Below are 24814 nucleotides of genomic sequence, written 5' to 3' on the forward strand. Positions count from 1 at the left end.
CTCCTAGATGCAGTACAAAAAGGGGGAAAATTCTCCCAGTGAATCCCAGAGGATGCTCTGATCATGCCATCTGGTACAGACTATATGCCATCCTTATCCATAGGAACACTGCAGCACCTGTTGAGCTCCCCACCAGTCACAACACGGACTGCTAAAAGTAAGCCCTGCTGGTCGTAAAAACTCACGAAAATAATTTCCTCTGGTTTTGCAAGTCAATGGCTTTGGGTGTTTTCCTTGTGTGAACCCCTGTTTGCTGTGCGCTCTCCTCTCTCCCCTCTCCTCTCTCCTCCCTCCTCTCTCCATGACCAGGATTCCTTCCACTCTGAAGTGCCCATTATCTTTTTCTCCCTCACATCTTGTCTCTGCATCTCCTACCTTCCATGATGTGGCCTCCTCTCTCCCTCTAGTTGTGCACTTTGTTCTGTCAGTCCTCAGATTTCTTAGGTATTCAGAAGGAATTGATATTTATCTAGCTGTTTTCAAGGGACAAGGCAAGCTTGGGTCCTCCTAACCTTGCCATTTTAGCTCCTCAGTGCTGTTTTTTGGTGGAGTCTTCCTAGGCTTTTATATAGAGTATCATGATCTGAAAATAGTGAAATTTTACTTCTTTCCTGCTTATTTGGGTAACTTTGTTTATTTTTGTTGTCTGATGGCTGAGGCTAGGAGTTCCAGTACTATTTTAAATAACAGTGGTGAGAGTGGACATCCCTGTCTTGTTCCTGAGCAAGGAGGAAAAACTGTCAGTTTTCCCCTATTGAGTATGATATTAGTTGTGGATTTTAAATAGATGGCCTTTATGATGTTGAGGTATGTTCCTCTAAACCTTCTTTGTTGAGTGTTTCATCAACAAGGATGTGACAAGGATGTGATATTTTGTCAAATGCATTTTCTGCGTCTATTCTAATGGTCATATGGTTCTTATCCTTTCTTTTATTAATGTGGTGTATCACATTGTTTGATTTGCAAATACTGCACCACCCTTGCAACTCATGAATAAATCCCACTTGGTCATCATGAATGATTCCTTTAATGTATTGTTAGATTTAGTTTGCTAGTATTTTATTGGGAAATTTTGCATCCATGTTCATCATGGATATTGGCCTGTAGTTCTCTTTCTCAGTGGAGTCTTTATCTGGTTTTGGTATCAGGGTAATGCTGGCATCATAGAATGAATTTGGAAGTTGTCTTTCCTTTTTTTGTTTTGGAATAGGTTAAGAAGAATAGGTATTAACTATTCTTTAAATGATAGAATTCCCCTGTGACTCCATATGGCCTTGGAATTTTGTTTACAGGGAGATTTTTGATTACTGATTCATTTTTTTGGTGGGTTATCAGTCTGTTCCAGTTTTCTATTTCTTCCTGTTTCAGTTTTGGTAGTTTATATTTTTTTTTTGGAATTTATCCATTTCTTCCAAGTTCTCCCATTTGTTGGCATATAGTTTTTCATAATATTCTCTTATTACTCTTTGTGTTTCTGTGGTGTTAGTTGTTACTTATCCTCTCTCATTTGTGATTTTATTTTTTTGTTGTTCCTTTCTTTCATCTTTTTGATACATCTGGCTAAAAGTTTATCAATTTTATTAGTTTTTACAAAGAATCACCTCCTGGTTCTATTGATCTGTTCTGTATTTTTTTAGTTTCTATATCACTTATCTCTAATGTAATCATTATTATTTCCTTCCTTAGGCTTTAGGCTTTGTATGTTGTTCTTTTCGTAGTTCCCTTAAGTGTAAGGTTGGGTTTTTTGATATTTTTTCTTGCTTCTTTTTAAAAAAATTTTTAAATGTTTTCTTATTTTTGAGAGAGACAGAGACAGAATGCGAGTCGGTTAGGGGCAGAGAGAGGGAGACACACGGAGAGAAACAAATTTCTGAGCCGTCAGCACAGAGCCGGACTTGGGGCTCGAACTCACGTGCTGTGAGATCATGACCTGAGCTGAAGTCAGCCACCCAACCGGCTGAGCCACCCAGGAGCCCCGTCTTCTTAAGTTAGACCTATATTGCTATATACATACCTCTTGGGATATGTGTGTGTGTATATATATATATATATATATTCGACTTGCTGATTGACTCATTCATTGTTTAGTGGCATGTTGTTTAATCTATTTGTATTTGTGGTCTTTCCAAAACTTTCCTGAGATGATTCCAACTTTCATAATATTGTAGTCAGAACAGTTGCATGATATGATCTGAATCTTTTTGTAGTATTTTAGACCTGATTTTTGACCTAGTATTTGATCTATTCTGTAGAATGTCCGATGTACACTTGAAATGATGTGTATTCTGCTTTCTTGGGATGGGATGTTCTGAATATATATGTTAAGTTCATCTGGTCCAATGTGTCATTCAAAGCTATTGTTTCTTTGTTTATTTTCTGTTTAGCTGATTGGTTTAGCTGTTTAGTTGATGTAAGTGGTGTGTTAAAATCCTCTACTATTATTGTGTTATTACCCAATAGTTCCTTTATGTTTGTAACTAAATGTTTTACATATTTGGGTGCTCTTATTTTTGGTGCACAAATGTTTACAATTTTTAGGTCTTATTGTTGGATAGACCCTTTTATTATGATATAGTGCCTTTCTTCATTTCTTGTTACAGTCTTTGGTTTAAAGTCTACTTTGTCCAATATACGTGTTGCTACTGTGGCTTTCTTTTGACATCTTTTTGTGTGGCAAATACTTCTGCATCCCCTCACTTTCAATCTGCAGGTGTCTTTAGGTCTAAAAGGAGTCTCTTGTAGGCAGCATGTAGATGGATGTTGTTTTTTTAAATCCATTCTGACACCCTATGTCTTTTGATTGGAGCATTTAGTTCATTTACATTCAGAGTAATTATTGATAGATACATATTTAGTGCCATTGCTTGTTTTGTCATTGTTCCTGGAGATTTTTTCTGATAATATATTTTGTCTTTGTCACTTTTCATCTTTCTTATCCACTCAAAGAGTCCCCTTTACTTTAGTATTTCTTGCAGGTTGGGTTTATTGGTCACAAATTCCTTTAGTTTTTGTTTGGGAAACTATCTCTCCTTCTATTATGAATGATAGCCTTACTGGATAGAGTATTCTTGTCTGCAGATTTTTCCCATTCAGCACTCTGAATATATCCTGCCATTCCTTTCTGGCTTGCCACCTGTCTGTTGAGAAATATCCAGCTAGCCTGATGGGTCTTCCCTTGTAAATAAATGACTTGTTTTGCTGCTTTTAAGGTTTTTCTTTATCAGTATATTTTGCAAATTTAATTACAATATATATCGGTGTTGGCCTGTTATTGTTGATTTTGATGAGAGTCCTCTGTGCCTCCTGAATCTGGAGGTCTGTTTCCTTCCCCAGATTAGTGAAGTTTTCAGCTATTATTTCCTCAAATAAATTTTCTATCCATTTTCTCTCACTTATTGTTCTGGGTCTCCTATAATATGAATGTTATTCTGTTTGATGGAGTCACTGATATCCCTAAGTCTATTGTGTTCCATAAGTCTCTCTCACTTTCATTCAGCTTCAGTATTTTTCGTTATTTTCTATTCTATATCACTAATTCATTCCTCTGCTTCTTCAGCCTTCTTTCATCCATCAAGCCTGTTTCCAATCTTATTGAAGTCTTTATTTCTGATTGATTCTTCTTTAATTCTTTTATCTCTGCAGTAAGGGTCTCCCTGATGTCTTGTATTCTTTTCTCAAGCCCTGTGAGTATCCTTATGATTGTTGCTTGAAATTCTCCTTCAGGCATATTACTTATATCTGTTTTGCTTTGATCTCTGGCCAGGGCCTTATCTTGTTCTCTCATTTCGGATGAATTCTTCCATCTTGGCATTTTGTTTAAGGCTCTGCCTTTTTCTCTGTGTTAGAAAATCCAGTTATGTCTCCTGCTCCTGAAACTAATGCACCCATTTCAACTTTTGCTGTCATGCCAGGGTGCCTCTAGGACAACCTGGCTGGCATCCACTTTAGCCTTAGTTGGCCTGACAGGGTGTCCACTGCACAGTGTCCCCTGATACACTGGACTGTATCTACTTCAGCTTCATCTGTCCTGCTAGGGTGCTCTCAGCACTTAGAACCCAAGGACCCCTGACCTGCACCAACATTGGTTTTAGCTATCCAGCCAAGATGCCACTTTGTGGAGGTCTCTGGACTTCTAGCCCATGACAACCATAGCTGCAGCCAGCCAGGAAAATTCATCAAGCACAATCTACATGGGGGACAGTTATACAAAAAAACATTTATTCAAGTTAGGTGATGTGCCTATTTTACCTAATTCGTAGAAACAAAATCAGGTGTAATGGGGGGGGGGTCAGAGGAATATGCTCCAAAAGAAAGAAAAAGACAAAACTTCAGAAATAGAACTAATTGAAATAGAGATAAGTAATGTGCTTGGTAAAGAATTTAAAGTAATGCTCTTAATGATGCACACCTAGTTGTAAAGAAGAGTGGAAAAACTCTGAGACCTATAATAAAAATATACAAAATATGAAAAAGAACCAATTAGATTCGAATACAATAACTGAATGGAATACACTAAAGGGAATCAACAGTAGATGATTGGATGCAGAAGAATGTATAAGTGATCTACAAGACAGAATAGTGGAAAGCACTCAAGTTGAACAACAAAAAGATAAAGGAATTTAAAAAATGAGGACAGGTTAAGGGATATCTTGGACAATATCAAGGAAAAACATTTGAATTATAGAAGTCCTAGGAAGGGAATAGAGAAAGGGCCAGGAAACTTTGAAGAAATAATAGGTGAAAATATCTCTAATCCAGGGAAGGAAATATATATCCTAGTTCAAGAATCACAGAGAGCTCTAAACAAAATGAACCAAGGATGTCCACACCGTGACACATGATAAGTAAAATGTCAAATGTTAAAGATTAAGAGAGAATTTTAAAAGAAACAAGAGAGAAAGAAACAAAAGCCACATAAACAAAAGCCACATAAATTTTTCACCATAAACTTTGTGGGTCAGAAGGAAGTGGCACAATTTATTCAAAGTGCTGAATAAAAAAAAAACAAAACCCTACAAAAAAGAATACCCAGCAAGGTTAGGATTCAGAATTGAAATTGAGATAAAGAGTTGCCCAGACAAAAAGGTTAAAGGAGTTTATCTCCAGCATTAAAAACTTTAACTAGCCTTATAAGAAATGTTAAAGGGACTTCTTTAAGTGGAAAAGAAATGGCTATAATTAGACATAACAAAACTATTAAAAAGATGCAAAAGATGGCAGTATATATATAAAATGTGGAGAAGGGAGTAAGATAAAAGATTTTCTGAGAATGTGTTTGAACTTAAATGACCATCAATTTAATATATAGGCTGCTACATACTTAAGATGTTATATATGAGCCACATGATAACCACAAAACCAAACCCTATAACTGATGCACAAAAAACAAAGGGAAAGAAACCCAAACATCACACTGTAGGAACTCATAAAGCACAAAGAAAGTACAAGAGAAGAAGAAACAGATAAGAACTATAAAAAAACACCATTAAATTTTAACAACATGGCAATAAGTACATACATATCAATAGTTATTTTCAGTGTAAATGATCTAAATGCTCAAATCAAAAGATATAATTTGGTGGAATAGATAAAAAGTAAGACCTATCCATATGCTGCCTGGAAGAAACATCTCAGACCTAAAGACACTTAAAGACTGAAAGTGAAAGATGAAAAAACATTTAAATGGAAATGTAAGATAAAAAATCTAGGGTAGCAATAACAATATCAGAGAAAATAGAGTTTAAAACAAAAACTGTAACAAGAGACAAAAAAAGGTATTGCATAGTGATAAAGGGATCAATCCAACAATAGGATATAACCATTGTAAATATCTATGCACCCAACATAGAAGCACCTACATACATAAAATAAACATTAATGGACATAAAGAGAGAAATTGATGGTAATACAATAATAATAGGGGACATTAACAGTCCACTTACATCAATAGATACATCATCCAGGCCAAAAAAAATCAACAAGAAAACAGAGATCACATGTTTGATCACAAAACAAACTAAAAAAAATTAAGATTAAAATCATAACATGCATCCTTTCTGACCATAATGCTATGAAACTAGAAATAAATCACAAGAAAAAAATTAGAGAAAACACAAATACACGGAGGCTAAAGAACATGCTACTAAACAACAAATGGATCAGTGAAGAAATTCATGAAACAAGAAAAAGCTGAAATAAACAATCTAACTTTATACCTAAAGCAACTAGAAAAAGAAGAACAAAGCCCAAGATGAGTCAAAATAAGGAAATAATAAAGGTTGGAAGAGAAATAAATTTCATAGAGACTAAAAGAGCAATAGAAAAATATCACTGAAACCAAGATCTTGTTCTTTGTAAAGGTAAACAAAATTAATAAACCCTTATTCAGAATCACCAAGAAAAAAGAGAAAGGAGCCAAATAAATAAAATAAATAAAAGGAGAAGTAACAACTGACATCACAGAATTACAAAGGATTATCAGAGAATACTATGAAAAATTATATGGCAACAAATTGGACAACCTAGAAAAAATGAATAAATTACTATGAACATACAGTCTTCCAAAAGTGAATCAGAAATAAATAGAAAATAGAAAATCTAACAGACCAATTACTAGGAACAAAATTGTATCAGTCAAAAACTACCAAAATATAAAAGTCCAGGACCAGATGGATTCACAAATAAATTCTACCAAACACTTAAAGAAGAGTTAGTAATTATTCTTCTCAAACTATTTCAAGAAACAGAAAAGAAAGAAAAGCTTCCAACTATATTTTACAAGGCCGGCATTACCCTGATACCTAAACCAAAGACAACACATAAAAAAGACTATGGGCCAGTGTCCCTCATAAACAGATGCAAAAAACCTGAACAAAGTATCAAATTGCATTCAATGATACATTAAAGATCATTAACCAAAATCAAGTGGTATTAATTCCAGGTATGCAAGGATGGCTCAATATTTGCACATCAATCAACATGATATAACACATCAACAAAATGAAGGATAAAATCATATGATCATCTCAATAGATGCCCCATAAGCATTTGATAAATCAACATCTGTTCATAATAAAAGCTCTCAACAAAGTAGGTTTAGAAGAAGTATACCTCTACAAAATAAAGGCCATATATGAAAAACCCAAAGATAACATCATACTCAATAATGAAAAAATGATAGCTTTTTCTCTAAGATCAGGAAGACAAGGCTCTCCACTCTTGCTGCTTTTATTCAATATAGTACTGGAAGTCCTAGCTATAACAATCAGACAAAAAAAAAGAAATAAGAGGCATCCATATTGGTAAGGAAGAATTTAAGCTGTCACTATTTGCAGATGACCTGATTCTATACCTAGAAATCCCTAAATACTCCACCAAAAAAACATTAGAAGTAACTAATAAATTCAGTAAAATTGCAGGATACAATATCAACACCCAGAAATCAGTAGTGTTTCTATGCATTAACAATAAAGTAGCAAAGAAACAAAGAAAATGATTGCATTAACAATTGCGCCAAAAAGATTAAAATATTTAGAAATAAACTTAACCAAGGAGGTAAAAGACCTGTACTATGAAAACTATAAAACATGGAAGAAAAAAATTGAAGATGGCATAAACCAATGGAAAGATATTCCATGCTCATGTATTAGAAGGAAAATATTGTTAAAACGTCCATATTACCCAAATAAATCTATAAATTCGCTGCAATTCTTACCAAAATACCAACAGGATTTTTCACAGAACTAGAACAAATAATCCCAAAATTTGTATTAAACCACAAAAGACTCTGAATAGTCAAAGCAATCTTGAGAAAAAAGAAATCGGAAGGTATCACAATCCCAAATTTCAACATATACTATAAATCTGTAGTAATCAAAATAATATGGTACTGGCACAAAAATAAACACATAGATCAAAGGGCTAGAACAGAGAAATAAACCCACAATTATATGGTCAATTACTCTATGACAAGGGAGGCTAGAATATACAATGGGGAAAAAAATAGTCTCTTTAATAAATGGTGTTGGGAAAACTAGACAGCTACAGGCAAGAATGAAACTGGACTATTTTCTAACATTATACACAAAATAAACTCCAAGTGGATTAAAGACCTCAGTGTGAGACCTGATACCATAAAATGCATAAAAGAGAACACAGGCAGTAATTTCTCTGACATGGCCTGTAGCATCATTTTTCTAGATATGTTTCCTAAGACGAGGTATATAAAACCAAATCTAAACTTTTAAAACTACATCAAAATAAAAAGTTTTTGAACAGGAGTGCCTGGGTGGCTTAGTTGGTTAAGTGTCCAACTCTTTATTTCAGCTCAGGTCATGATCTCATGATTTATGAGGTCAAGCCCCATGTCAGGCTCTGTGTTGACAGTGCAGAGCCTGCTTGGAATTCTCTCTCTCTCTCTTTCTCTCTCCCTCACTCTCTATGCTCTCTCTCTATCCAAATAAACATGTTTTAATTAAAAAAATTATGTTTATTTTTGAGAGCAAGAGAGACAGAGTGTGAGTGGGGGAGGGGAAGAGAGAGAGGGAGACACAGAATCTGAAGCAGGTTCCAGGCTCTGATCTGTCAGCACAGAGCCTGACATGGGGCTGGAATGCACGGACCGGGAGATCATGACCTGAGCTGAAGTTGGATGCTTAACCAACTGAGCCAACCAGGTGCCCTAATAAACATTTTAAAAAAGGTTTTGTTAAGGAAACCACCAACAAAACAAAAAGGCAACTTCCTGAATGGGAGAAGACATCTATAAATCTGATAAGAGATGAATGTCATATATATATATATATATATATACACAACTCAACAAACAATCCAATTGAAAAATGGGATGAGAATCTGAATACACATTCTTCCAAAGCAGACATACAAATGGCCAACAGACACATGAAAAGATTCTCATCATTACTAATCATTAAGGAAATGTAAATCAAAACCACAATGAGATATTACCTCACACCTATCAGAATGGCTAAAATCAAAAACACAAGAAGTAATGAATGTTGGCAATAATGTGGAGGATAAGGAACCTTCATGCACTATTAGTGGAAATATAAATTGCTACAGCCACTGTTGAAAACAGTATGGAGGTTCCTCAAAAAAATAAAAATAGAAATATGTTGATCCAATAATTTCCTAGTTGGTTTTTACCCAAAGAAAATTAAAACACTAACTTGGAAATATATATCCATTCTTGTTTATTGCAGGAGCATTTTCAATAGCCAGGATATGAAAGCAACCTAAATTTCCATTGATAGATGAATGGATAAGGGAGATGTGATATATATTATAGAATATTAACCATAAAAAAGGATTTTTGTCCTTTGTGACAACATGGATGGACATAGATGTTATTTTGCTAAACGAAATAATTCAGACTGAAAAAGACAAATACCACAAGATTTCACTCATATGTGGAATGTAAAAAAACCGAATGAGAAACAGACAAAAAGCAAAATCAGACCTACAGAGAACAAACTGATGGTTGCCAGAATTAAGTGAGATGGGGGTACACGAAATTGGTGAAGGGGAGAGGGAGATACAGTCTTCTAGTTATGGAATGAATAAGTCATGGGCATAAAAGTCACAACATAGAAAATATAGTCAGTGATATTGTAATAGGGTTGTATGATAACAGATGGTAGCTACACTTGTGAACATAGCATAATGTATAGAGAAGTCAAATCACTATATTGAACACCTCAAATTAATATAACATTGTGTGTCAACTATACTCAAAAATAATTTATAAGACAAAGATGTTAATCTCATGGCAGTGAGAATTATCATGAAGAGGCAGTTTTAAAAGGTAGATTGGGTAAAATAGAAAGACTTCATAAAAATATATTGTTTTATTTTTCAACTAGGATTGTATCATCCACATTCTTTGAAAACAAGTCATATGGAGGCAAAGTTGTTTTTGATGAATTTGGCTGTTTTGAGATTGTCCAAAACTTTCAGGTGAATAAAAAGTAGGAGACTCGATAAGTTCCTGACATATGAATACATTTAAAAATAGTGTTTAGAAGTAGATGTTCCAGGTGGTTCTGTTAAGATAATCATACAGAGGCAGTGATATAAATGCAAATCTGAAGTTGTCTCTGGGACAGTCAGCTAATATGATAAACATAGAAGAGGTAAATTAATTTTACACTCAACTAAATTACAATTTTAATAAATTGAAAATGTGTAGGTAGAAAATAGAAGGCTTCAGAGTTTGGGGGCAGTGATAATCAAGTGGAAAAGGGTTAAATATTAATGTTTCCTATCTCATCTTCACCTATTTTTCCTACTATTCCCCTTTGAGTTTTTACATCTCACAGAACCTCAACTCTCAGCATCCAGTAGCTTTGCCATTCTTAATCACTCTTGATTAAGAGGCAACTTAGGATTTGTATTTGTGTTGCATTTCTCTGAACCACATTACTTCAATAAGTGCTTTCTAATTGTCCAGGGTAATTTATGTATGGCATGACAGTGAATTGGTAAGATAATGACAATTTTTGACTGTTACCTACATTCTTTAAAGTTCCAATGGTAAAACTTTTGCTTCCCCTGTACAGTGGATTGCATTTTATTTTTATTGAAATTCTTCTATGCCACAGTCAGATTTATTTTAGAATATGCCAATATTATCAGGATCTGGGTCTGATACTATCCTAATTTGCAAAATTGATTTAAATATTTCAGTTAAAGCTTCTTTCCAAGCCATAAACATACTTAAAAAAAAACTGCTTAAATTGTGATTTTTACTATCATAAATTCTCCACCCCATAAAGTTGGAAGTCTAAACATTGAAACACTCAAGGTGAAATTGACTAGTTTTTAATGTTCCTGCATATGGTGAGAAAATTTGAAAATTTTGTTTATCAGATGAACATATGGGAAGGGGTAAAAAAAAGAGAGAATGGGAAACAAACTATAACAGATTCTTAATGAGAGAGAACAAACTGGGGGTTGATGGATGGAGGTGGGTGGGGGATGGGCTAGATGGCTTATGGGTATTAAGAAGGGCACTTGTTATGATGAGCACTGGGTGCTGTATATAAGTGATCAATCACTGAATTCTACTCCTGAAATCAATATTGCACTGTATGTTAACTAACCAGAATTTAAAAATTAAAAAAGAAAACTTCTAACATTAAGAAAGTGTGTATAAATATATTTACACATTACTGTATAAACTATTATTGCATATCTTTATACCTATAAAATTTCCTTTTGAAAATATATGCCTTTAATTTTCTTAGTAACCTTTATTCAAATAAGATACTTGTATAAAGGTCTCCTCTTTTATGCTTTTTTTTAACCTAGAAAGAAATTAATTGTATTTTCTTTGTAGTATTTGAGTTTTTTTACACTGTGATGCAAATTCAAGCTGTTTGTAGCTGGTATATTGGAATAAATGAAATGGGATTTTCAGGTGAGATGTTTGAGGTTTTTACCTAAGATAAATTATGTACTTTTATAAGTTAACTGTAATAAAAGACTTTTTCTGGTTTTATGTTAAGCCTGACCTCTATGGGCTGGGCTTCTCCCAATTCAAGTTCTCCATTATTATTTAGTTGAGGTCAGCAACGACTCTTCTAAACTTCAACATTAAACGCTTTGCATTTCCAATGATTTATACCTTCTTTTAGGCTGAGAGGCTTTTCTTCATTCTGTCTGAAAAGGTCTTTTTGTGTAAATGGTGCACCTATTGAGGGAAACTTTATTTCGGGCTTACTTAATGAGGGTATCTTGAAATATTTCTCTGAGGGTAATGTATAATTTAGGAGCAAGTGTGCCACTGTGTTCTTTTCTCAGGATCATTGTATTCTTTTTTTCAGGTGACATGCATCTGGAGAATAATAAACATAATTTTCAGTGCAAGAAAAAATAAACCAGAATTCATATCATCCTTAGTCACATAAGAAAAGTTCTTTTTCTTTTTACTTATCATGACAACAGAGGGAAAGACAAAAGATGTGAGGCTGAGCAGAGACCAAACATGATGAAGTGCCATTAGACTAGTCAGCTTTCTACCTAAAAACCATTGCTGGTAATTTCCCAACTCACATCCATGTAGGTGCATAAGAAATACTGAGCACAGGGTTGGGGGCTCTTCAGTAGATATGTTACAGAAGAGTCTATATAACACACATACCAATCAACCTGGGAGTGAATAAACTCTACTACAGCCCCGTGAAATCAGATGTATAGAAACTTCCATCAAAGTGGTCTGGAATTTTAAGCTTTGCCAACGTTGTTTAACAAAACTATAATATACAAAAGAAACAACAATTTTATGCATATGCTTTTAATAAAGGACATAGGAAGATAAAAGTATTTGTGGATATTTCTGTAGCAAGACACGTGATTTAGAGAATACTGTATACAATAACTTTGAGCAGATTAGTGGAAAAAAAGGATTTGTAGCAAATTGTTATGTTTTGTTTATCTTTTTTTTTTTTTGGCTTTACTGTCATTCCGTACAAAAATGTGTTTCCTGATATATTGCACTCATTGTCCATCTTAACTCATTCTGCTGATGGCCACATACCACTGTGCTACAAAGAACAAATGTAATAGTTTTAAACACTTCAGGACACGGTCCTAGCCCTTTTGGGGAAGCAAATAGTTGTTCGTTGCATGCTCTTAGGAGTCATCCATTCATTATTATATTACATAACACCTGCATGCAAAAGACTACAACTTAATATGGTACATTACAGCAAAGGTTAAAGAAATGCAGATGTACCATGCCTCATAAACCATTTCCTACTGATTACATGGAACTCATAAATTTTCTAAGAATGAAGGACTTGTGAAAGGGTTTAACAATCTTGTCTTTTGCACCAACTGAATATCATAGCGACTCTGGAAGTAGAAGTTTTAGAATGTATAAATGGAGTGTTCTTCACTTGAAGTGGCTGTTGGACTTTTTTCTAAAAGGAGAGGACAGAGAATCATTCCTTTAAAGTATTTGCACCTGCTGACCAAGCAGCCTACTTTTTTTTTTTTTTTTTTACGTTTTTTTTTTATTTATTTTTTTTTTGGGACAGAGAGAGACAGAGCATGAACGGGGGAGGGTCAGAGAGAGAGGGAGACACAGAATCGGAAACAGGCTCCAGGCTCCGAGCCATCAGCCCAGAGCCTGACGCGGGGCTCGAACTCACCGCGAGATCGTGACCTGGCTGAAGTCGGACGCTTAACCGACTGCGCCACCCAGGCGCCCCTAAGCAGCCTACTTTGAGGGAAGTATGTAGTGTGCGTATATGTGTGCACACATGTATGTAGTAGATATATATGTGTGATGAGAAGTAAAAGGGATAAGCTTTGCATGACTGTTACATTCCTATGAATTTAGGCCATGTTACATTTCAGGTGCATGTCACAATAATGTACATTCAATATTCTTAAAACATACCTGCTTAGGATTGTGCTTAATTCTCCATTAACCTCAATGTCTACACTTTGTGCAATTTGGCATAAACATGGGGAAGCACATTCTTTTCTCTGGCAAAGACAGCTCTGAGATTGGGCTCTATGGGTGCCAGAGGAGATAATGGCATTGGCTGATGTCACATAGTGTGAAATATGTGAGTTACATGGGACCAATGTGGGAAAGAGACATATATAACATTTATATCACATAGAAAATAAGAGTTATTTAATTGCATACTTTTAGATGTTGGACAAAGTGGAAATTTTCTGAAATGTGATCCTGCCCTAATTTATCTCAGTGTTCTAAGCTGTCCCATGGTAATTCCAATACTGGAAAGCTAAGTCAGTCTAACATGCACTGGACATGATAACTGAGTTCTGTCCCAGACAGCTATGTGCTTTTGGAGGCCACTTCATTTTTTTTTTTTTTGGCCTTAATTTTCCTAGATGTGCCATGGGTAAAATAATTTCTATTCCAAGGACATTGTTAGAATGAATTGAAGAACTTTAATAAAGTATTCTAAACTCTGCAAGAACAAGTCAGCAATGAGAGCATGGAAGAAAGAATGGAGCACACTGGTTAGGTTAGTTATGGTTCAAGTTTTCATCCCAGTCCTTCAATGAAAGACTTATATAAGAGCACTAGGGAGTTACATAGCACCTTTAGCAGTTTTAGGATCCTAATAATGAGTATCTTAATTTTGCAAATGTGGAATATGGGTACCAAAAAATTGGGGAATGAGATCCCACAGAGGCTATTTGACAGGACCTCAAGGAAAACAAGCAACAGAGCCAGAACAAGATATACTAATTATTAGGTTAATCTCTCTGTCAATCAATAGTCAATCAATGAGGGGGGAGTGCCTATGTACAGTAGGCAATACTCAATGATCTATGGATAGGGGTATTATTAGAGTCTATAAGCTAGTGGAATAAAGGTGCTGAGATAGGAATAGGGTTTATTTTTCCAAGCCCCCCTACTTAAAACTCTGATTTATTTGGCCCTTTGAAGATGGTTTAAGTCAGCTTTGCATTATAGCTCTCCTGAGCTTTACTCTTCCAGTATTTCCCTATAATTTCTTGATACTATCTTTTATGACCTGATTTCTATCAGTGCCAAACTCTGATACACTCTATGCATCAAAGAAATGGTCGATTCTTTCCTGACTTTGAATCATAGTGAGAAGCTACCCTGCCTAAACCTTAGCAGAAGATGATGGGAAAGAGAGAGACCTCTTCGAAGCCCACTGACTGTGGAGTAAATAATGGCCTATCTTTAGGGAAAGGTGCATTACTATATCAATAAAAGGCAAGGTTTGTCCATCATAAGACCATGTGAATGGCCAAATAAACTTTCAAGAAAAACCTAAACAAGAGAGTGTTTTGGAGGAAGAAAGAAAGGGGGAAAAAGCTTCCCATACATGAGGTCATTGTGAAACCTAGTGTGTATAGTCTTCTAGGTTGCTTCTTAGCATCTGAGTTTGAGAAACATTCCCTGGCCCTAATAGATTTTGTCACATATAGTATTCTTTCAAATGAAATGCTGGCCACAATCCATTTAATTTATGCTAAAAGTCTTACTTCGACCAAAATTACCTAGAGGATCTAAATGAACAAGTTTTTTGTTTAAGTAGCTGAATTGCTCACCTTCTCACCTCCACTGGAGTTTGAACACCAAATAGTTTGTAGTAGGCAAATTTTCTTTTACTCAAAAAGGTTTTAGGGGGCATAATTTAGTAAACCTAATGTCCTTATAGGAGCTTAACTCCTTGGTATCTGTAAGATGCCTCTAATTCCCACTAATCTCTGCAAGAGTTGGGACTTCTGTTGTCAGCAGCTGGGCACAAGAACACAGGCTGAGAAATGAAAACCATCAATGTTCTTAGGTATTATTATAAAGAAGCAGCACTGGTGTTCATACTCATTGATTTGGGCACTAGGACTAAAAGAAAGGTTGATTATAAATAAATGGGAAAATGAATGTAAACTATCTTAATGGCTGAGCTACCACTGAAGCTACAAAAAGGAAAAAAAAGAAAAATAAAGTATTGGCATATTACTACGGGTTATCATTGTCTGTACACTAACCCCTGCTGTGAAAACAAAGATCTTTAGTGCTAATCCTTAGGCTAATTTCAACTTTGAAGCTTTACCTTATGAACAGTTTTGTAATTAAACCTGAAAATTATCTTTAAGCCCCTAACAAAACCTATGGTCCATAACTTAGGGTTATGGTTTTTCTTTCATCATAAGAACAATTAATATAGGCAAAAAAAGCTAGGTATCAGAGAAAATAATAAAAGTAACTGGAGAATTTTACCAAAGCCTGACATTAAAAGTCCTTAAAACACTTATGTTTATTTAATAAAGTGGAGATCTGATCTTCTCTATTAGTTGTGGTGCTTTCAGGAACATTACACATTTATGACAGAGAACAGGCTTTGCATTGTTCAATTCCCAATTGAGGACCTTGATTATGGGGTGTTGAATCTGCCTCTTGAATTTTACATGCCTGATATAGGGATGGTTTTCACAGCCCAGCAAATATTTAAATTGCTATTTAGGGAAAAACACAGAGTTGAATAAAAACCTTGGATTTTTTAACCTTGATTTTCATAACACACAGCAGAATTTTGTGTAAATATGCTGCACATATGCATGCTTATAAATGCACAGGCACACAAGCAGCAAACATATCTGATTCCCCTCAATACCACAAAGACCCTATAAAGATAATTAACAGTCTTTCCAGGGGAGTGAAAGACTCCATGGAAGTCTTTTGAATTCCTCTTTACCCGACAAGAGAAATAACAAGAGTCTCTGGGAAGGTATATATGTTACATTCAGGTTTTTACAGATTGGGGAGGGGAAATGAAGAAAGAGAGGAAGACTGTCTTGAATTAATTGCTACCAGATCAATGGGTTCAGTTAGTAAATTAAATAGCTTGTAAAGTTCTGAAACATCTATCTGCACAGCAAATATTTGATGGAATGCTTTTAAATTGTGAAGCTTTCAATCCACAATGGTGACTTATTTTGAAGATTAAAATGGTTCCCAACATTGAATTCTGTAAGCCTCATGGGAGATGGAGGGTCCTGGGAATGAAAAAAAGAAATTCACAGGTGAGCTGAACAACTGTAAATATCTACATGGTAACATCCACTGAGAATATGCAATCATTAAAATTATGTTTATGAAGCATATGGGTCAGCACTGAAAAATGTTAAGTGAAAAGAGCAGGATGAAAAATCATATAATAATGTTATAATTATTTTTAACCCAAAAGTTGTACCTGGAACAAAAGACTGAGAAAATATACTAGATTGTTCAAAGTGGTGGGTTCATGGGTAATTTATTTTTATTTTCATTACTTTCTACTTGTATTTTCCACATTTTCTCAAGTAAATATATAACTGATAACACAAAAATGTTTATTTTTGAAATTCACATGAAAATAAGCTTTGAAAGTGGACAATTCTGAATCTGAATTCTAGCTTTGAAACTCGTTATCTCTGTGACTCTGGACAAATAACATAAATGGACCTTAGTTTCTTCATCTGTAAAATCAACACAATAAAATCCACCTAACAAAGTCTGGCATATAGTAGGCACTGAAGTAGCTATTATTAGTATAAGGTTCCTGAAGTAGCTATTATTAGTATAAGATTTCTGGAAAACAAGCCATATATTTTAAGAGTTTTAAAATTATGTTCATACCAGTAGTTTTGCTTCTAAGATTCTATCCTAAGAAAATGATTATAAATGAGAAAAAAGATTAACGTTCAATGAAATATTGATGGCCTTATTCATAATAGTGAAAAATTAGATAAAATCTTAATGTTGGAAAGCATAAAATTGATTAAATAAATAACTTGATATAATGGGAAGTTACTTTTGACATTAATGAAAAACGAAGAATTCAAAACTGACAGTATGATCTCAATGTTTAAAAAATTCATTCGTAGAAAATATTGCAAGGGATACAACAAAATGTTAACATGACATCTTTAGGTGGTGGAATTATAGGTGATTTTAATTTTCTTCATAGTTTTTTCTCTTTTTGTTGTAAATATGTTTAATAAACTTTTTTTAATGTTTATTTTTGAGAGACAGAGTGTTTTCGGGGGAGGAGCAGAGAGAGAAGGGAACACAGAACCTGAAGCAGGCTCCAGGCTCCAAGCTGTCAACACAGAGCCCCAGGCGGGGCTGGAACTCACGAACCGTGACATCCTGACCTAAGCCGAAGTTGGAAGCTTAACTGACTAAGCTACCCAGGCACCCATAAAATTAATTCTAATGCGTTTTTAATATAAAAGCAATTCATATTCATCATAGAATAATTGGAAAATATAGAAAATAAAGAAAAACAAGGACCTATAATCTCAGAGCCTGTTTTTCATTCTCCCTCCTTATCATTCATTCTACAGATATTTATTGAATACTTAATATGTGTCAGGTACTGTTTTAGGGACTGGCACTAAAATGTGAACAACACATAGTCCTTGCCCTCAAGGAGCTTACAATCTAGTGTGGAAGACAGACAAGTAAGTAGATTATTACAACACAGAATAAAAGTGTTCTCATAATGTTATTGTGGTAGCATCCAGAAGGGACATAGAACTTAGCTATGTAGGTCAGTGACATACCCTGAGTAAATGGTGTGGAAGCTGAAACCTGAAAAACAAATATATAGCCAGATGATGGAGACTGGAGTGGGGGAGGGGGGAGGCTGCTGAGAAAGCATTCCAATAATGGAAAACAGCAGGTGTGTGTTTGAGGGATTGAAAGTAGTAGAGTGTGGTTCAAGCATAGGGTGTGGGGATAAAACTAGTGGAAAGGAAACTTTGGAGTTGGAAATCATGGAAGGAACCTTGAGAGATGAACAGTGGCCAGATCATGGAAGGGTTTGTAAACTGTGTTAAGGAGTTCACACTGTGCTGAGGCCAATGAAAGAGTTATTACACAAAGTTTTTACATCATTCCAGTTGCAATATGGAGAATGGATTGGATGAGGGGCAAGACTGGAGGTGGGGAAACCAATTAAGAGGCTACTGCAGCAACACAGGTGACACATGATCTGGGGTCATGGTAATCAGGATAGAGGAAAATGCACAGCTTCCAGAAATATTTAGGAAACACAGTCAACATACCTTGGTGATTAATTGGATGTGGGTAGGAGATGGAGTGGGAACAAAACAGGAAATAGGTTTTTGGGTGGGTTAAGTTGAAAAGCACTTGGTTACTCAGGTCTGGAGTTCAGGAAAGAATCCTGGGTGAGAAACATAGTAATTATGTGTTTGTGAGTGTGTACATACAGTGTGTATATATGCATATATCTTTATATATCTATAGATATATAGATATTTTTTAACCTTGATTTTCACAACACTATGTGCCAGGCACTGTCTTAAGGACTGGCACTAAAATGTGAACAACACATAGTCCTTGCCCTCAAGCAGCTTACAATCTTGTGTGGGAGACACTATCTATCTATCTATCTATAGATATATATAATATACACACACTCTTTAGCGAGAGAATGGATAGATTTCCTAAGGAATGAGTAGATTAATGTGATGGTCAGGAAAAAAAAATAACAAAGTTTGGGAAGATATTATTTTAAGAAGCAGACCTTTGGTGGTAGTGGGAAAGGAAAGAAGGTACAGGAAGTTTGAGAGAAGCATAACAGAAGTTTGGTTTTTTTTGCTTTATTTTTTAATTTTTAAATTTAAATAAAGTAAAATGAACTTTTGTTTGGTGTACTGTGAGCTTTTATACATGTGTAGAATCTTGTAACCACCATCTCAGATAGAATACAGCTGTTATATTCATATACAAATTTTGAGTGAACACAGGTTTCGTTATTCTAGAGGAAATATTCAAGAGTGGGATTACTGGGTCATATGGTAAAAGTATATTTAAATTTATAAGAAACTTTATAACAAACTGCCAAACTGTTTTCCAGAGTGCCTGAGCTATTGTGCATTCCCACCAGAAATGTATGAGAATTCCAATTGTTCTGCATTCTTGTCAATACTTAGAATTATCACCATTAAAAAAAATTGTTTTACCTATTCCAGAATGAGTGTAAAGGAATCTCGTCATAATTTTAATTTGCATTTTCCTCATGGCTAGTGATATTGAGCATCTTTTCTTGTACTCATTTCCACTTTTTTGGTGAAGCATCCATTCAAACCTTTTGCCCATTTTTATTGTGGTTGTTTTTTTTATCTTTGAGCTGGTAGAGCACTTTAGATATTCTGGATATAAGTCCTTTATCAGATGCATGTTTTGCAAATACTTTCTCCCAGCCAGTGGCTTATCTTTTTATTCTCTTAACAGTGTTCTTTTGAGAAAACATTTAAAATTTTGTTCAAGTATAATTTGTACATTTTTATTTTATGTGTTTTACTTTTGATGTCATATATAAGAACTTTGCCTAACTCAAAGTGACAAAGATTTTCTCCTATGTTCTAAGAGTTTTATAGTCTTACATCTGACATTAGGTATAGGATCTATTTTTGAGTTAATTTTTTATATGTTGTGAAGCATACATGTCGTAGTGATGTCCAGATGTTCTAGCACCATTTATTGAAAAACTGTATTTTCTCCAGTGAATTATGGTTACATATTTGTGTAAAAACCAATAGATCACCTTTATGTGGGTCTATCTCAGAATTTTACTTTTTATTTTGTTCCATTGGTTTATGGGTCTATCCTTTTGCCAATACCACATCATCTTGACTACTGTAGAATTATAGTATATCTTAAAATTGGACAAATTTTGTCTTCTGACTTTGATTTTATTTTTCAGAAAATTTTTGGCTATAGTAGTTCCCTTACTTTTCCATGTAAATTTTAGAATCAGCTTGTCTATATTTACAAAAATTCTTCTACATTTTTAATTGGGATTGCATTAAACCTGTCTACAAATTTGGGGACCACTGAAATCTTAACTATACTGAGTATTCTGACCCATGAGCATAGTATGTCTCTTCATTTATTTAGGACTTCTTTGGTCTTTTTCATCAGTATTTTGTAGGTTTCAGCATACAGATCTTGTATATTATTTGTTAGATTTACATCTAGCTCTTTAAGATTTGGAGTTATTGTAGGTGGTATTGTGTTTTTAATTTTGGTTTCCCAATTGTGCATTGCTAGTATATAGAAACACAACAGGTGTTTGTGTTGATCTTGTGTGTTGTAAACTTGCTAAACTCACTTATTTAGTTCTCAGAGTTTTTGTAGATTCTTTGAATTATCTATGTAGACAATCATGTCATGTGCAAATCAGGATAGTTTTATTTTTCTTTTCCAGAGTGGCCTTATATCTTTGTCTAGCCTTATTGCATGTGTTAGGACTTTCATTATGATACGGGATAGCAGTGATAAGAGAGACTGAATGAAGTTGTGGTTAATAAAGGAAAGAACTACTGGTAAGTAGGTAAGTAGTGATGATTTTTCAAGCAAGCTTAGGCTGGAGACCACAAATAATCTCAGTTGTGTTATTTGTAATAAGTTGCAATCAATATTTATAATCAGTTTTGTTATTTTTGTAGTAGTTCTCAGCAGCCTGACTATAGGAATTGAGAAGGCAGACAGATTGAATCTGGATTTTTTTTTCTGGCTGAGGCAATGGAGATAGGGAGATAAGAATATTGGCAAGAAATACCATTTGCAACAACTTGGTTGGGCCTAGAGGGTATAATGCTAAGTGAAATAAGTCAGACAAGAAAGACAAATACCATATGATTTCACCATATGTGGAATTTAAGAAACAACAAAATGAACAAAGAAGATGAACAAAAAAACCCAGACTCTTAAATACAAAGAACAAATAAGTGGTTGCCAGAGGGAAGGTTGTCTTAATGAGCACAAATTATCTTAATGAACACTGAGTAATATATACAATTGTATCATACACCTGAAACTGTATAATACTGTACTTTAAATATACTTCAAAAAATATATTGGCAACAGAAAAGTTGAAGCTCTATCCAGTCAAAGCTAGATAGAGAAGGGAGTAACAATCTAAAATTTTAATTTTTACTTATGTTATATTTTCTTTCAGTGTTTTTCTACATACATAGATACATTTTAATACTGAAAAGTTTTAAATTAAAATTTAAAATGTCATTTTATAATGTTTTCAAGGTTCATCCATGTTGTAGCATCTATTCTTTCGGTTGCCAAATAGTATTCCATTGCATGGATATATCACATTTTATTACCTATTTATCAGCAGATAGACACTAGGGTTGTTTTCACTTTTTGGCCATTATGAATAGCTGCTGTGAACATTCATGTAGAAATTTTTGTGTGGACATATGCTTTCATTTCTCTTTGTTTTTATACAAGGACTGGAATTTCTGGGCCATATGGTATTTTTATGTTTAACATTTTGAAGAATTGTCAAACTGTTTTCCAAAGTGATTGACCCGTTTTATGTTTCAACCAGCAGTGTATGAGGGTTGAGATTTTTCTACATAAATGTCAACACTATTATCTGTCTTTTGGATCCTAGTGGATACTAAGTGCTGTATTGTGGTTTTGATTTGCATTCCTCTAATGGCTAGTGATGTTAAGCATCTTTTCATGTGCTTATTTCATGATTATTTACTTATGGAGAAATGTCTACTCAGATCCTTTATCATTTTTTTAAAAATTGATTTTTATTTATATTATAGAATTGTAAATGTTCTTTATAGATTCTGCATATAAGTATCTTATCAGATATTTGATTTGTAAATATTGTTTCACCTAAGGCCACATATATAATTCAATGAAATCATGAAATCTATAGAGACTGAAAGGTAGATTAGTGGTTACTTAGAAGGAGTGAAGGGATAGGGAGTGACTGCTACAGGGTATGGGGTTTCTATATATTCTAAATTAATTGAGGTGATGGTTGTGCAACTCTATGAATATCCTAAAAACCACTGAATTGTACATTTAAAGTGGTCAAATTATATGGCATTGTGAATTATATCTCAATAAAGATGATAAAAAATGTACTCCATTGTGTATGAGAAAGAATGAAATATGGCCTTTTGTAGCAATGTGGATGGAACTGGAGAGTGTGATGCTAAGTGAAATAAGCCATACAGAGAAAGACAGATACCATATGGTTTCACTCTTATGTGGATCCTGAGAAACTTAACAGAAACCCATGGGGGAGGGGAAGGAAAAAAAAAAGAGGTTAGAGTGGGAGAGAGCCAAAGCATAAGAGACCGTTAAAATCTGAGAACAAACTGAGGGTTGGTTGATGGGGGGTGGGAGGGAGGGGAGGGTGGGTGATGGGTATTGAGGAGGGCACCTTTTGGGATGAGCACTGGGTGTTGTATGGAAACCAATTTGACAATAAACTTCATATATTGAAAAAATTAAAAAAAATGTACTTTTGGTATTCAACAGAGGAAGATGGTGGCGTAGGAGGACACTGGCTCACCCCGTCCTGCTGACCACTTAGATTCCACCCACATCTGCCTAGATAACCCAGAAAACTGCCAGAGACTAGCAAAATGGACTCTCTGGAGCAAGCATAGACAAGAGGCCCACGGAAGAGGGTAGGAAGGGTGGAGAGGCAGTGCACGCTACACGGACTGGTGGGAGGGAGCTGGGGTGGTGGAGGGGCAGCCAGCCCACCCGGCAAGGCAGAACCCCTGAGTATGGCTTGCAAAAGTGGAGGTGCCAGACGGAGTGTGTTCTGACAGCCAGAGGGACTTAACATCTGGAATGTTATAAGTCAACAGCACTGCTCCAAGAGTGGGAGGGCTAGAGGACAATGGGAGGGAGAGTTGTTGAGCCCTGGAGGACAGAGCTCAGCTTGGCGGGAAACAAAGGTGCTCTCCAGCACCATCTCCCTCACCCATCCCCCAGCTAAAATCCCAAAGGGAACCAGTTCCCATCAGGGAACTTGCTTGCACTGTGCAAACACCCAACGCTGTGATTCTGTGGATCCATTGCTCCGATGGGTCTGCCTCCCTCTCCATGGCGCAGGGACCCTCCCGAAGCAGACCACTGAAGGTAAAGTGAGCTGAGTCTGCTCCTCCCGCCCCTGTGCACCTTGCGGATCCACCCCAGCTAATATGCCAGATCCCATTGAAGCAGCACCACAAGTATTCTACTTGCAAGTATTCTACTTGCAGTGTGCAAGTAGGCCAGACAGGGGCCACACCACTCCACAGTGAGTCCTGCCCCTGGGAGAGGGGAAGATAAGGTACACACCAGTCTGACTGTGGCCCCAGTGGTGGGCTTGGGGCAGACATCAGGTCTGACTGTGGACTGCCCACAAACACAAGTTACTCCAGACAGCACAGAGGAAGAGCCCTGCAGTTCCGCACCACTCCAGGGACTATCCGAAATGACAAAACAGAAGAATTCTCCTCAAAAGAAACTCCAGGAAGTAGCGACAGCTAATGAATTGATCAAAAATGATTTAAGCAATATAACAGAAAATGAATTTAAAATAATAGCTATAAAATTAATCGCTGGGCTTGAAAAAAGTATAGAGGACAGCAGAGAATCTATTAGTACAGAGATCAAGGGACTATGAAACAATCAGGAGGAGCTAAAAAAAATGCTATAAATGAGCTACAAAATAAATGGGGGCGACCACAGCTCAGACTGAAGAGGCAGAGGAGAGAATAGGTGAACTAGAAGATAAAATTATGGAAAAAGAGGAAGCTGAGAAAAAGAGAGATAGAAAATACAGGAGTATGAGGAGAGAATTAGAGAACTAAGTGACACAATTAAACGTAATAATATACGCATAATTGGGATTCCACAAGAGGAAGAGAGAGGGAAAGGTGCTGAAGGTATACTTGAAGAAATAATAGCTGAGAACTTCCCTGATCTGGGGAAGGAAAAAGGCATTGAAATCCAAGAGGCACAGAGAACTCCCTTCAGACGTAACTTGAATCAATCTTCTGCATGACATATCATAGTGAAACTGGCAAAATACAAGGATAAAGAGAAAATTCTGAAAGCAGCGAGGGATAAACACGCTCTAACATATAAAGGGAGACGGATAAGACTAGTGATAGATCTCTCTACTGAAACTTGGCAGGCCAGAAAGGAATGGCAGGAGATCTTCAATGTGATAAACAGAAAAATATGCAGCCGAGAATCCTTTATCCAGCAAGTCTGTCATTTAGAATAGAAGGAGAGATAAAGGTCTTCCCAAACAAACAAAAACTGAAGGAATTCATCACCATTAACCAGCCCTACAAGAGATCCTAAGGGAGATCCTGTGAAACAAAGTACCAGAGACATCACTACCAGCATGAAACCTACGGACATCACAATGACTCTAAACCCATATCTTTCTATAATAACACTGAATGTAAATGGACTAAATGCGCCAACCAAAAG

General features: G+C 35.5%; 1 protein-coding gene across 1 annotated transcript in view; it reads right to left on the reverse strand.

Annotated features, from left to right (window-relative positions):
• Positions 1–15779: 15779 nt before the first annotated feature.
• Positions 15780–24814, reverse strand: part of ZDHHC15 (zinc finger DHHC-type palmitoyltransferase 15) — a 184074-nt gene continuing 175039 nt past the window's right edge. The window contains exon 12 of the mRNA XM_049644682.1: positions 15780–16536. The gene's annotated coding sequence lies outside the window, so the exon portion shown is untranslated. The remainder of the gene's footprint in view (positions 16537–24814) is intronic.

The sequence above is a fragment of the Panthera uncia genome, chromosome X (assembly GCF_023721935.1).
Source record: "Panthera uncia isolate 11264 chromosome X, Puncia_PCG_1.0, whole genome shotgun sequence".
Taxonomy (NCBI): Eukaryota; Metazoa; Chordata; class Mammalia; order Carnivora; family Felidae; genus Panthera; species Panthera uncia.